The sequence below is a fragment of the Pleurodeles waltl genome, chromosome 2_2, assembly GCF_031143425.1.
Source record: "Pleurodeles waltl isolate 20211129_DDA chromosome 2_2, aPleWal1.hap1.20221129, whole genome shotgun sequence".
In the NCBI taxonomy this organism is placed as follows: domain Eukaryota; kingdom Metazoa; phylum Chordata; class Amphibia; order Caudata; family Salamandridae; genus Pleurodeles; species Pleurodeles waltl.
The window spans coordinates 937,772,224-937,787,617 of NC_090439.1; positions in this window are offsets into that span (position 1 = coordinate 937,772,224).

The window sequence follows — 15,394 nt, forward strand, 5'->3', positions numbered from 1 at the left end:
AGAGGAGCCACAAATTTCCTTTCACCCAGCGTTTCCCCAAGACTCCTGATAAAAATGATACCTCACTTTTGTGGGTAGGCCTAGCGCCCACGACAGAAAAAGCCCCAAAACACAACGTGGACACATCACATTTTTCTACAGAAAACCGAGGTGTTTTTTGCAAAGTGCCTACCTGTAGATTTTGGCCTCTAGCTCAGCCGGCACCTAGGGAAACCTACCAAACCTGTGCATTTTTGAAAACTAGAGACCTAGGGGAATCTAACATGGGGTGACTTGTGGGGCTGTCACCAGGTTCTGTTACCCAGAATCCTTTGCAAACCTCAATATTTGGCTAAAAAACCACTTCTCCTCACATTTCGGTGACAGAAAGTTCTGAAATCTGAGAGGAGACCAAATTTCCTTTTACCCAGCATTCCCCCAAGACTCCAGATAAAAATGATACCTCACTTTTGTGGGTAGGCCTAGCGCCCGCAACAGGAAATGCCCCAAAACACAACGTGGACACATCACATTTTTATACAAAAAACAGAGGTGCTTTTTGCAAAATGCCTACCTGTAGATTTTGGCCTCTAGCTCAGCCGGCACCTAAGGAAACCTACCAAACCTGTGCATTTCTGAAAACTAGGGACCTAGGGGAATCCAAAGTGGGGTGACTTGTGGGACTCTCACCAGGTTCTGTTACCCAGAATCCTTTGCAAACCTCAAAATTAGGCTAAAAAACATGTTTTCCTCACATTTCGGTGACAGAAAGTTCTGGAATCTGAGAGGAGCCACAAATTTCCTTCCACTCAGCGTTCCCCAAAACTCCCAATAAAAAAGATACCTCACTTATGTAGGTAGGCCTAGTGCCCGATACAGGAAATGACCCAAAACACAACGTGGATACATCACATTTTTCTACAGAAAACAGAGGTGTTTTTTGCAAAGTGCCTACCTGGAGATTTTGGCTTCTAGCTCAGCCGGCACCTAGGGAAACCTACCAAACCTGTGCATTTTGTAAAACTAGACACCTAGGGGATTCCAAGATAGGGTGACTTGTGGGGCTCTCACCAGGTTCTGTTACCCAGAATCCTTTGCAAACTTCAAAAGTTGGCTAAAAAACATGTTTTCCTCACATTTCGGTGACAGAAAGTTCTGAAATATGAGAGGAGCCACAAATTTCCTGTCACCCAGCGTTTCCCCAAGACTCCTGATAAAAATGATACCTCACTTTTGTGGGTAGGCCTAGCGCCCACGACAGAAAAAGCCCCAAAACACAACGTGGACACATCACATTTTTCTACAGAAAACCGAGGTGTTTTTTGCAAAGTGCCTACCTGTAGATTTTGGCCTCTAGCTCAGCCGGCACCTAGGGAAACCTACTAAACCTGTGCATTTTTGAAAACTAGAGACCTAGGGGAATCTAACATGGGGTGACTTGTGGGGCTGTCACCAGGTTCTGTTACCCAGAATCCTTTGCAAACCTCAATATTTGGCTAAAAAAACACTTTTCCTCACATTTCGGTGACAGAAAGTTCTGAGATCTGAGAGGAGACCAAATTTCCTTTTACCCAGCATTCCCCCAAGACTCCAGATAAAAATGATACCTCACTTGTGTGGGTAGGCCTAGCGCCCGCGACAGGAAATGCCCCAAAACACAATGTGGACACATCACATTTTTCTACAGAAAACAGAGGTGTTTTTTGCAAAGTGCCTACCTGTAGATTTTGGCCTCTAGCTCAGCGGGCACCTAGGGAAACCTACCAAACCTGTGCATTTTTTAAAACTAGAGACCTAGGGGAAACCCAAGTTTGGGTGACTTGTGTGGCTCTCACCAGGTTCTGTTACCCAGAATCTTTTGCAAACATAAAAATTTGGCTAAAAAACACATTTTCCTCATATTTCGGTGACAGAAAGTTCTGCAATCTGAGAGGAGCCACAAATTTCCTTCCACCCAGCGTTTCCCCAAGTCTCCCGATAAAAATGATACCTCACTTCTGTTGGTAGGCCTAGCGCCCACGACATAAAAAGCCCCAAAACACAACGTGGACAAATCACATTTTTCTACAGCAAACAGAGGTGTTTTTTGCAAAATGCCTACCTGTAGATTTTGGCCTCTAGCTCAGCCGGCACCTAGGGAAACCTACCAAACCTGTGCATTTTTGAAAACTAGAGACCTAGGGGAATCCAAGATGGGGTGACGTCTGGGGCTGTCACCAGGTTCTGTTACCCAGAATCCTTTGCAAACCTCAATATTTGGCTAAAAAAACACTTTTCCTCACATTTCGGTGACAGAAAGTTCTGAAATCTGAGAGGAGACCAAATTTCCTTTTACCCAGCATTCCCCCAAGACTCCAGATAAAAATGATACCTCACTTTTGTGGGTAGGCCTAGCACCCGCAACAGGAAATGCCCCAAAACACAACTTGGACACATCACATTTTTCTACAGAAAACAGAGGTGTTTTTTGCAAAATGCCTACCTGTAGATTTTGGCCTCTAGCTCAGCTGGCACCTAGGGAAACCTAGCAAACCTGTGCATTTTTTTAAACTAGAGACCTAGGGGAATCCAAGATGGGGTGACTTGTGGGACTCTCACCAGGTTCTGTTACCCAGAATCCGTTGCAAACCTCAAAATCTGGCTGAAAAACACGTTTTCCTCACATTTCGGTGACAGAAAGTTCTGGAATCTGAGAGGAGCCACAAATTTCCTTCCACTCAGCGTTCCCCAAGACTCCAAATAAAAAAGATACCTCACTTATGTAGGTAGGCCTAGCGCCCGATACAGGAAATGCCCCAAAACACAACGTGGATACATCACATTTTTCTACAGAAAACAGAGGTGTTTTTTGCAAAGTGCTTACCTGGAGATTTTGGCCACTAGCTCAGCCGGCACCTAGGGAAACCTACCAAACCTGTGCATTTTTTAAAACTAGACACCTAGCGGATTCCAAGATGGGGTGACTTGTGGGGCTCTCACCAGGTTCTGTTACCCAGAATCCTTCGCAAACCTCAAAATTTGGCTAAAAAAAACACTTTTCCTCACATTTCGGTGACAGAAAGTTCTGAAATCTGAGAGGAGCCACAAATTTCCTTTCACCCAGCATTTCCCTAAGACTCCTGATAAAAATGATATCTCACTTTTGTGGGTAGGCCTAGCGCCCACGACAGAAAAAGCCCCAAAACACAACGTTGACACATCACATTTTTCTACAGAAAACAGAGGTGTTTTTTGAAAAGTGCCACCCTGTAGATTTTGGCCCCTAGCTCAGCCGGCACCTAGGGAAACCTACCAAACCTGTGCATTTTTGAAAACTAGAGACCTAGGGGAATCCAAGATGGGCTGACTTGTGGGGCTGTCACCAGGTTCTGTTACCCAGAATCCTTTGCAAACCTCAATATTTGGCTAAAAAATACTTTTCCTCACATTTCGGTGACAGAAAGTTCTGAAATCTGAGAGGAGACCAAATTTCCTTTTACCCAGCATTCCCCCAAGACTCCAGGTAAAAATGATACATCACTTTTGTGGGTAGGCCTACCGCCCGCAACAGGAAATGCCCCAAAACACAACGTGGACACATCACATTTTTCTACAGAAAACAGAGGTGTTTTTTGCAAAGTGCCTACCTGTAGATTTTGGCCTCTAGCTCAGCCGGCACCTAGAGAAACCTACCAAACCTGTGCATTTTTGAAAACTAGAGACCTAGGGGAATCCAAGATGGGGTGACTTCTGGGGCTGTCACCAGGTTCTGTTACCCAGAATCCTTTGCAAACCTCAATATTTGGCTAAATAAACACTTTTCCTCACATTTCGGTGACAGAAAGTTCTGAAATCTGAGAGGAGACCAAATTTCCTTTTACCCAGCATTCCCCCAAGACTCCAGATAAAAATTATACCTCACTTTTGTGGGTAGGCCTAGCACCCGCAACAGGAAATGCCCCAAAACACAACGTGGACACATCACATTTTTCTACAGAAAACAGAGGTGTTTTTTGCAAAATGCCTACCTGTAGATTTTGGCCTCTAGCTCAGCTGGCACCTAGGGAAACCTACCAAACCTGTGCATTTTTGAAAACTAGAGACCTAGGGGAATCCAAGATGGGGTGACTTGTGGGACTCTCACCAGGTTCTGTTACCTAGAATCCTTTGCAAACCTCAAAATTTGGCTAAAAAACACGTTTTCCTCACATTTCGGTGACAGAAAGTTCTGGAATCTGAGAGGAGCCACATATTTCATTCCACTCAGCGTTCCCCAAGACTCCCAATAAAAAAATACCTCACTTATGTAGATAGGCCTAGCGCCCGATACAGGAAATGCCCCAAAACACAACGTGAATACAACACATTTTTCTACAGAAAACAGAGGTGTTTTTTGCGAAGTGCCTACCTGGAGATTTTGGCTCTAGCTCAGCCGGCACCTAGGGAAACCTACCAAACCTGTGCATTTTTTAAAACTAGACACCTAGGGGATTCCAAGATGGGGTGACTTGTGGGGCTCTCACCAGGTTCTATTACCCAGAATCCTTCGCAAACCTCAAAATTTGGCTTAAAAAAACACTTTTCCTCACATTTCGGTGACAGAAAGTTCTGAAATCTGAGAGGAGCCACAAATTTCCTTTCACCCAGCGTTTCACTACGACTCCTGATAAAAATGATACCTCACTTTTGTGGGTAGGCCTAGCGCCCACGACAGAAAAAGCCCCAAAACACAACGTGGACACATCAAATTTTTCTACAGAAAACCGAGGTGTTTTTTGCAAAGTGCCTACCTGTAGATTTTGGCCTCTAGCTCAGCCGGCACCTAGGGAAACCTACCAAACCTGTGCATTTTTGAAAACTAGAGACCTAGGGGAATCTAACATGGGGTGACTTGTGGGGCTGTCACCAGGTTCTGTTACCCAGAATCCTTTGCAAACCTCAATATTTGGCTAAGAAAACACTTTTCCTCACATTTCGGTGACAGAAAGTTCTGAAATCTGAGAGGAGACCAAATTTCCTTTTACCCAGCATTCCCCCAAGACTCCAGATAAAAATGATACCTCACTTTTGTGGGTAGGCCTAGCGCCCGCAACAGGAAATGCCCCAAAACACAACGTGGACACATCACATTTTTCTACAGAAAACAGAGGTGTTTTTTGCAAAATGCCTACCTGTAGATTTTGGCCACTAGCTCAGCTGGCACCTAGGGAAACCTTCCAAACCGGTGCATTTTTGAAAACTAGAGACCTAGGGGAATCCAAGATGGGGTGACTTGTGGGACTCTCACCAGGTTCTGTTACCCAGAATCCTTTGCAAACCTCAAAATTTGGCTAAAAAACACATTTTCCTCACATTTCGGTGACAGAAAGTTCTGGAATCTGAGAGGAGCCACATATTTCCTTCCACTCAGCGTTCCCCAAGACTCCCAATAAAAAAGATACCTCACTTATGTAGGTAGGCCTAGCGCCCGATACAGGAAATGCCCCAAAACACAACGTGGATACATCACATTTTTCTACAGAAAACAGAGGTGTTTTTTGCAAAGTGCCTACCTGGAGATTTTGGCCTCTAGCTCAGCCGGCACCTAGGGAAACCTACCAAACCTGTGCATTTTTTAAAACTAGACACCTAGGGGATTCCAAGATGGGGTGACTTGTGGTGCTCTCACCAGGTTCTGTTACCCAGAATCCGTCGCAAACCTCAAAATTTGGCTAAAAAACATTTTTGTCCTCACATTTCGGTGACAGAAAGTTCTGAAATCTGAGAGGAGCCACAAATTTCCTTTCACCCAGCGTTTCCCTAAGACTCCTGATAAAAATGATACCTCACTTTTGTGGGTAGGCCTAGCGCCCACGACAGAAAAAGGCCCAAAACACAACGTGGATACATCACATTTTTCTACAGAAAACAGAGGTGTTTTTTGCAAAATGCCTACCTGTAGATTTTGGCCACTAGCTCAGCTGGCACCTAGGGAAACCTTCCAAACCTGTGCATTTTTGAAAACTAGAGACCTAGGGGAATCCAAGATGGGGTGACTTGTGGGACTCTCACCAGGTTCTGTTACCCAGAATCCTTTGCAAACCTCAAAATTTGGCTAAAAAACACATTTTCCTCACATTTCGGTGACAGAAAGTTCTGGAATCTGAGAGGAGCCACATATTTCCTTCCACTCAGCGTTCCCCAAGACTCCCAATAAAAAAGATACCTCACTTATGTAGGTAGGCCTAGCGCCCGATACAGGAAATGCCCCAAAACACAACGTGGATACATCATATTTTTCTACAGAAAACAGAGGTGTTTTTTGCAAAGTGCCTACCTAGAGATTTTGGCTCTAGCTAAGCCGACACCTAGGGAAACCTACCAAACCTGTGCATTTTTTAAAACTAGACACCTAGGGGATTCCAAGATGGGGTGACTTGTGGGGCTCTCACCAGGTTCTATTACCCAGAATCCTTCGCAAACCTCAAAATTTGGCTAAAAAAACACTTTTCCTCACATTTCGGTGACAGAAAGTTCTGAAATCTGAGAGGAGCCACAAATTTCCTTTCACCCAGCGTTTCCCTAAGACTCCTGATAAAAATGATACCTCACTTTTGTGGGTAGGCCTAGCGCCCACGACAGAAAAAGCCCCAAAACACAACGTGGATACATCACATTTTTCTACAGAAAACAGGGGTGTTTTTTGCAAAGTGCCTACCTGTAGATTTTGGCCTCTAGCTCAGCCGGCACCTAGGGAAACCTACCAAACCTGTGCATTTTTTAAAACTAGACACCTAGGGGATTCCAAGATGGGGTGACTTGTGGGGCTCTCACCAGGTTCTATTACCCAGAATCCTTCGCAAACCTCAAAATTTGGCTAAAAAAACACTTTTCCTCACATTTCGGTGACAGAAAGTTCTGAAATCTGAGAGGAGCCACAAATTTCCTTTCACCCAGCGTTTCCCTAAGACTCCTGATAAAAATGATACCTCACTTTTGTGGGTAGGCCTAGCGCCCACGACAGAAAAAGCCCCAAAACACAACGTGGATACATCACATTTTTCTACAGAAAACAGGGGTGTTTTTTGCAAAGTGCCTACCTGTAGATTTTGGCCTCTAGCTCAGCCGGCACCTAGGGAAACCTACCGAACCTGTGCATTTTTGAAAACTAGAGACCTTGGGGAATCCAAGATGGGGTGACTTGTGGTGCTGTCACCAGGTTCTGTTACCCAGAATCCTTTGCAAACCTCAATATTTGGCTAAAAAAACACTTCTCCTCACATTTCGGTGACAGAAAGTTCTGAAATCTGAGAGGAGACCAAATTTCCTTTTACCCAGCATTGCCCCAAGACTCCAGATAAAAATGATACCTCACTTTTGTGGGTAGGCCTAGTGCCCGCAAAAGGAAATGCCCCAAAACTTAACGTGGACACATCACATTTTTCTACAAAAAACAGAGGTGTTTTTTGCAAAATGCCTACCTGTAGATTTTGGCCTCTAGCTCAGCCGGCACCTAAGGAAACCTACCAAACCTATGCATTTCTGAAAACTGGGGACCTAGGGGAATCCAAGGTGGGGTGACTTGTGGGGCTCTCACCAGGTTCTGTTACCCAGAATCCTTCGCAAACCTCAAAATTTGGCTAAAAAAACACTTTTCCTCACATTTCGGTGACAGAAAGTTCTGAAATCTGAGAGGAGCCACAAATTTCCTTTCACCCAGCATTTCCCTAAGACTCCTGATAAAAATGATATCTCACTTTTGTGGGTAGGCCTAGCGCCCACGACAGAAAAAGCCGCAAAACACAACGTTGACCCATCACATTTTTCTACAGAAAACAGAGGTGTTTTTTGCAAAGTGCCTACCTGTAGATTTTGGCCCCTAGCTCAGCCGGCACCTAGGGAAACCTACCAAACCTGTGCATTTTTGAAAACTAGAGACCTAGGGGAATCCAAGATGGGGTGACTTGTGGGGCTGTCTCCAGGTTCTGTTACCCAGAATCCTTTGCAAACCTCAATATTTGGCTAAAAAAATACTTTTCCTCACATTTCGGTGACAGAAAGTTCTGAAATCTGAGAGGAGACCAAATTTCCTTTTACCCAGCATTCCCCCAAGACTCCAGGTAAAAATGATACCTCACTTTTGTGGGTAGGCCTACCGCCCGCAACAGGAAATGCCCCAAAACACAACGTGGACACATCACATTTTTCTACAGAAAACAGAGGTGTTTTTTGCAAAGTGCCTACCTGTAGATTTTGGCCCCTAGCTCAGCCGGCACCTAGGGAAACCTACCAAACCTGTGCATTTTTGAAAACTAGAGACCTAGGGGAATCCAAGATGGGGTGACTTGTGGGGCTGTCTCCAGGTTCTGTTACCCAGAATCCTTTGCAAACCTCAATATTTGGCTAAAAAAATACTTTTCCTCACATTTCGGTGACAGAAAGTTCTGAAATCTGAGAGGAGACCAAATTTCCTTTTACCCAGCATTCCCCCAAGACTCCAGGTAAAAATGATACCTCACTTTTGTGGGTAGGCCTACCGCCCGCAACAGGAAATGCCCCAAAACACAACGTGGACACATCACATTTTTCTACAGAAAACAGAGGTGTTTTTTTGCAAAATGCCTACCTGTAGATTTTGGCCTCTAGCTCAGCTGGCACCTAGGGAAACCTACCAAACCTGTGCATTTTTGAAAACTAGGGACCTAGGGGAATCCAATATGGGGTGACTTGTGGGGCTGTCACCAGGTTCTGTTACCCAGAATCCTTTGCAAACCTCAATATTTGGCTAAAAAAACACTTTTCCTCACATTTCGGTGACAGAAAGTTCTGGAATCTGAGAGGAGACCAAATTTCCTTTTACCCAGCATTCCCCCAAGACTCCAGGTAAAAATGATACCTCACTTGTGTGGGTAGGCCTAGCGCCCGCGGCAGGAAATGCCCCAAAACACAACTTGGACACATCACATTTTTCTACAGAAAACAGAGGTGTTTTTTGCAAAGTGCCTACCTGTAGATTTTGGCCTCTAGCTCAGCGGGCACCTAGGGAAACCTACCAAACCTGTGCATTTTTGAAAACTAGAGACCTAGGGGAATCCAAGATGGGGTGACTTGTGTGGCTCTCACCAGGTTCTGTTACCCAGAATCCTTTGCAAACATAAACATTTGGCTAAAAAACACATTTTCCTCATATTTCGGTGACAGAAAGTTCTGCAATCTGAGAGGAGCCACAAATTTCCTTCCACCCAGCGTTTCCCCAAGTCTCCCGATAAAAATGATACCTCACTTCTGTGGGTAGGCCTAGCGCCCACGACAGAAAATGCCCCAAAACACAACATGGATACATCACATTTTTCTACTGAAAACAGAGGTGTTTTTTGAAAAGTGCCTACCTGGAGATTTTGGCCTCTAGCTCAGCCGGCACCTCGAGAAACCTACCAAACCTGTGCATTTTTTAACCCTAGAGACCTAGGGGAATCCAACATGGGGTGACTTCTGGGGCTGTCACCAGGTTCTGTTACCCAGATTCCTTTGCAAACCTCAATATTTGGCTAAAGAAACACTTTTCCTCACATTTCGGTGACAGAAAGTTCTGAAATCTGAGAGGAGACCAAATTTCCTTTTACCCAGCATTCCCCCAAGACTCCAGGTAAAAATGATACCTCACTTGTGTGGGTAGGCCTAGCGCCCGCGGCAGGAAATGCCCCAAAACACAACTTGGACACATCACATTTTTCTAGAGAAAACAGAGGTGTTTTTTGCAAAGTGCCTACCTGTAGATTTTGGCCTCTAGCTCAGCCGGCACCTCGAGAAACCTACCAAACCTGTGCATTTTTTAAAACTAGAGACCTAGGGGAATCCAACATGGGGTGACTTCTGGGGCTGTCACCAGGTTCTGTTACCCAGAATCCTTTGCAAACCTCAATATTTTGCTAAAGAAACACTTTTCCTCACATTTCGGTGACAGAAAGTTCTGAAATCTGAGAGGAGACCAAATTTCCTTTTACCCAGCATTCCCCCAAGACTCCAGATAAAAATGATACCTCACTTTTGTGGGTAGGCCTAGCGCCCGCAACAGGAAATGCCCCAAAACACAACGTGGACACATCACATTTTTCTACAAAAAACAGAGGTGTTTTTTGCAAAATGCCTACCTGTAGATTTTGGCCTCTAGCTCAGCCGGCACCTAAGGAAACCTACCAAACCTGTGCATTTCTGAAAACTAGGGACCTAGAGGAATCCAAAGTGGGGTGACTTGTGGGACTCTCACCAGGTTCTGTTACCCAGAATCCTTTGCAAACCTCAAAATTTGGCTAAAAAACATGTTTTCTTCACATTTCGGTGACAGAAAGTTCTGGAATCTGAGAGGAGCCACAAATTTCCTTCCGCTCAGCGTTCCCCAAGACTCCCAATAAAAAAGATACCTCACTTATGTAAGTAGGCCTAGCGCCCGATACAGGAAATGCCCCAAAACACAACGTGGACACATCACATTTTTCTACAGAAAACAGAGGTGTTTTTTGCAAAGTGCCTACCTGGAGATTTTGGCCTCTAGCTCAGCCGGCACCTAGGGAAACCTACCAAACCTGTGCATTTTGTAAAACTAGACACCTATGGGGATTCCAAGATAGGGAGACTTGTGGGGCTCTCACCAGGTTCTGTTACCCAGAATCCTTCGCAAACTTCAAAAGTTGGCTAAAAAACATGTTTTCCTCACATTTCGGTGACAGAAAGTTCTGAAATCTGAGAGGAGCCACAAATTTCCTTTCACCCAGCGTTTCCCCAAGACTCCTGATAAAAATGATACCTCACTTTTGTGGGTAGGCCTAGCGCCCACGACAGAAAAAGCCCCAAAACACAACATGGACACATCACATTTTTCTACAGAAAACCGAGGTGTTTTTTGCAAAGTGCCTACCTGTAGATTTTGGCCTCTAGCTCAGCCGGCACCTAGGGAAACCTACCAAACCTGTGCATTTTTTAAAACTAGAGACCTAGGGGAATCTAACATGGGGTGACTTGTGGGGCTGTCACCAGGTTCTGTTACCCAGAATCCTTTGCAAACCTCAATATTTGGTTAAGAAAACACTTTTCCTCACATTTCGGTGACAGAAAGTTCTGAAATCTGAGAGGAGACCAAATTTCCTTTTACCCAGCATTCCCCCAAGACTCCAGATAAAAATGATACCTCACTTTTGTGGGTAGGCCTAGCGCCCGCAACAGGAAATGCCCCAAAACACAACGTGGACACATCACATTTTTCTACAGAAAACAGAGGTGTTTTTTGCAAAATGCCTACCTGTAGATTTTGGCCATTAGCTCAGCTGGAACCTAGGGAAACCTTCCAAACCTGTGCATTTTTGAAAACTAGAGACCTAGGGGAATCCAAGATGGGGTGACTTGTGGGACTCTCACCAGGTTCTGTTACCCAGAATCCTTTGCAAACCTCAAAATTTGGCTAAAAAACACATTTTCCTCACATTTCGGTGACAGAAAGTTCTGGAATCTGAGAGGAGCCACATATTTCCTTCCACTCAGCGTTCCCCAAGACTCCCAATTAAAAAGATACCTCACTTATGTAGGTAGGCTAGCGCCCGATACAGGAAATGCCCCAAAACACAACGTGGATACATCATATTTTTCTACAGAAAACAGAGGTGTTTTTTGCAAAGTGCCTACCTGGAGATTTTGGCTCTAGCTAAGCCGACACCTAGGGAAACCTACCAAACCTGTGCATTTTTTAAAACTAGACACCTAGGGGATTCCAAGATGGGGTGACTTGTGGGGCTCTCACCAGGTTCTATTACCCAGAATCCTTCGCAAACCTCAAAATTTGGCTAAAAAAACACTTTTCCTCACATTTCGGTGACAGAAAGTTCTGAAATCTGAGAGGAGCCACAAATTTCCTTTCACCCAGCGTTTCCCTAAGACTCCTGATAAAAATGATACCTCACTTTTGTTGGTAGGCCTAGCGCCCACGACAGAAAAAGCCCCAAAACACAACGTGGATACATCACATTTTTCTACAGAAAACAGGGGTGTTTTTTGCAAAGTGCCTACCTGTAGATTTTGGCCTCTAGCTCAGCCGGCACCTAGGGAAACCTACCAAACCTGTGCATTTTTGAAAACTAGAGACCTAGGGGAATCCAAGATGGGGTGACTTGTGGTGCTGTCACCAGGTTCTGTTACCCAGAATCCTTTGCAAACCTCAATATTTGGCTAAAAAAACACTTCTCCTCACATTTCGGTGACAGAAAGTTCTGAAATCTGAGAGGAGACCAAATTTCCTTTTACCCAGCATTGCCCCAAGACTCCAGATAAAAATGATACCTCACTTTTGTGGGTAGGCCTAGTGCCCGCAAAAGGAAATGCCCCAAAACTTAACGTGGACACATCACATTTTTCTACAAAAAACAGAGGTGTTTTTTGCAAAATGCCTACCTGTAGATTTTGGCCTCTAGCTCAGCCGGCACCTAAGGAAACCTACCAAACCTATGCATTTCTGAAAACTGGGGACCTAGGGGAATCCAAGGTGGGGTGACTTGTGGGGCTCTCACCAGGTTCTGTTACCCAGAATCCTTCGCAAACCTCAAAATTTGGCTAAAAAAACACTTTTCCTCACATTTCGGTGACAGAAAGTTCTGAAATCTGAGAGGAGCCATAAATTTCCTTTCACCCAGCATTTCCGTAAGACTCCTGATAAAAATAATATCTCACTTTTGTGGGTAGGCCTAGCGCCCACGACAGAAAAAGCCCCAAAACACAACGTTGACCCATCACATTTTTCTACAGAAAACAGAGGTGTTTTTTGCAAAGTGCCTACCTGTAGATTTTGGCCCCTAGCTCAGCCGGCACCTAGGGAAACCTACCAAACCTGTGCATTTTTGAAAACTAGAGACCTAGGGGAATCCAAGATGGGGTGACTTGTGGGGCTGTCTCCAGGTTCTGTTACCCAGAATCATTTGCAAACCTCAATATTTGGCTAAAAAAATACTTTTCCTCACATTTCGGTGACAGAAAGTTCTGAAATCTGAGAGGAGACCAAATTTCCTTTTACCCAGCATTCCCCCAAGACTCCAGGTAAAAATGATACCTCACTTTTGTGGGTAGGCCTACCGCCCGCAACAGGAAATGCCCCAAAACACAACGTGGACACATCACATTTTTCTACAGAAAACAGAGGTGTTTTTTTGCAAAATGCCTACCTGTAGATTTTGGCCTCTAGCTCAGCTGGCACCTAGGGAAACCTACCAAACCTGTGCATTTTTTAAAACTAGGGACCTAGGGGAATCCAATATGGGGTGACTTGTGGGGCTGTCACCAGGTTCTGTTACCCAGAATCCTTTGCAAACCTCAATATTTGGCTAAAAAAACACTTTTCCTCACATTTCGGTGACAGAAAGTTCTGGAATCTGAGAGGAGACCAAATTTCCTTTTACCCAGCATTCCCCCAAGACTCCAGGTAAAAATGATACCTCACTTGTGTGGGTAGGCCTAGCGCCCGCGGCAGGAAATGCCCCAAAACACAACTTGGACACATCACATTTTTCTACAGAAAACAGAGGTGTTTTTTGCAAAGTGCCTACCTGTAGATTTTGGCCTCTAGCTCAGCGGGCACCTAGGGAAACCTACCAAACCTGTGCATTTTTGAAAACTAGAGACCTAGGGGAATCCAAGATGGGGTGACTTGTGTGGCTCTCACCAGGTTCTGTTACCCAGAATCCTTTGCAAACATAAACATTTGGCTAAAAAACACATTTTCCTCATATTTCGGTGACAGAAAGTTCTGCAATCTGAGAGGAGCCACAAATTTCCTTCCACGCAGCGTTTCCCCAAGTCTCCCGATAAAAATGATACCTCACTTCTGTGGGTAGGCCTAGCGCCCACGACATAAAAAGCCCCAAAACACAACGTGGACACATCACATTTTTCTACAGAAAACAGAGGTGTTTTATGCAAAGTGCCTACCTGTAGATTTTGGCCTCTAGCTCAGCGGGCACCTAGGGAAACCTACCAAACCTGTGCATTTTTTAAAACTAGAGACCTAGGGGAATCCAAGATGGGGTGACTTGTGTGGCTCTCACCAGGTTCTGTTACCCAGAATCCTTTGCAAACATAAACATTTGGCTAAAAAACACATTTTCCTCATATTTCGGTGACAGAAAGTTCTGCAATCTGAGAGGAGCCACAAATTTCCTTCCACCCAGCGTTTCCCCAAGTCTCCCAATAAAAATGATACCTCACTTCTGTGGGTAGGCCTAGCGCCCACAACATAAAAAGCCCCAAAACACAACGTGGACACATCACATTTTTCTACAGAAAACAGAGGTGTTTTTTGCAAAGTGCCTACCTGTAGATTTTGGCCTCTAGCTCAGCCGGCACCTCGAGAAACCTACCAAACCTGTGCATTTTTTAAAACTAGAGACCTAGGGGAATCCAACATGGGGTGACTTCTGGGGCTGTCACCAGGTTCTGTTGCCCAGAATCCTTTGCAAACCTCAATATTTGGCTAAAGAAACACTTTTCCTCACATTTCGGTGACAGAAAGTTCTGAAATCTGAGAGGAGACCAAATTTCCTTTTACCCAGCATTCCCCCAAGACTCCAGATAAAAATGATACCTCACTTTTGTGGGTAGGCCTAACGCCCGCAACAGGAAATGCCCCAAAACACAACGTGGACACATCATATTTTTCTACAGAAAACAGAGGTGTTTTTTGCAAAATGCCTACCTGTAGATTTTGGCCTCTAGCTCAGCTGGCACCTAGGGAAACCTACCAAACCTGTGCATTTTTGAAAACTAGAGACCTAGGGGAATCCAAGATCGGGTGACTTGTGGGGCTCTCACCAGGTTCTATTACCCAGAATCCTTCGCAAACCTCAAAATTTGGCTAAAAAAACACTTTTCCTCACATTTCGGTGACAGAAAGTTCTGAAATCTGAGAGGAGCCACAAATTTCCTTTCACCCAGCGTTTCCCCAAGACTCCTGATAAAAATGATACCTCACTTTTGTGGGTAGGCCTAGCGCCCACGACTGAAAAAGCCCCAAAACACAACGTGGACACATCACATTTTTCTACAGAAAACCGAGGTGTTTTTTGCAAAGTGCCTACCTGTAGATTTTGGCCTCTAGCTCAGCCGGCACCTAGGGAAACCTACCAAACCTGTACATTTTTGAAAACTAGAGACCTAGGGGAATCTAACATGGGGTGACTTGTGGGGCTGTCACCAGGTTCTGTTACCCAGAATCCTTTGCAAACCTCAATATTTGGCTAAAAAAACACTTCTCCTCACATTTCGGTGACAGAAAGTTCTGAAATCTGAGAGGAGACCAAATTTCCTTTTACCCAGCATTCCCCCAAGACTCCAGATAAAAATGATACCTCACTTTTGTGGGTAGGCCTAGCGCCCGCAACAGGAAATGCCCCAAAACACAACGTGGACACATCACATTTTTCTA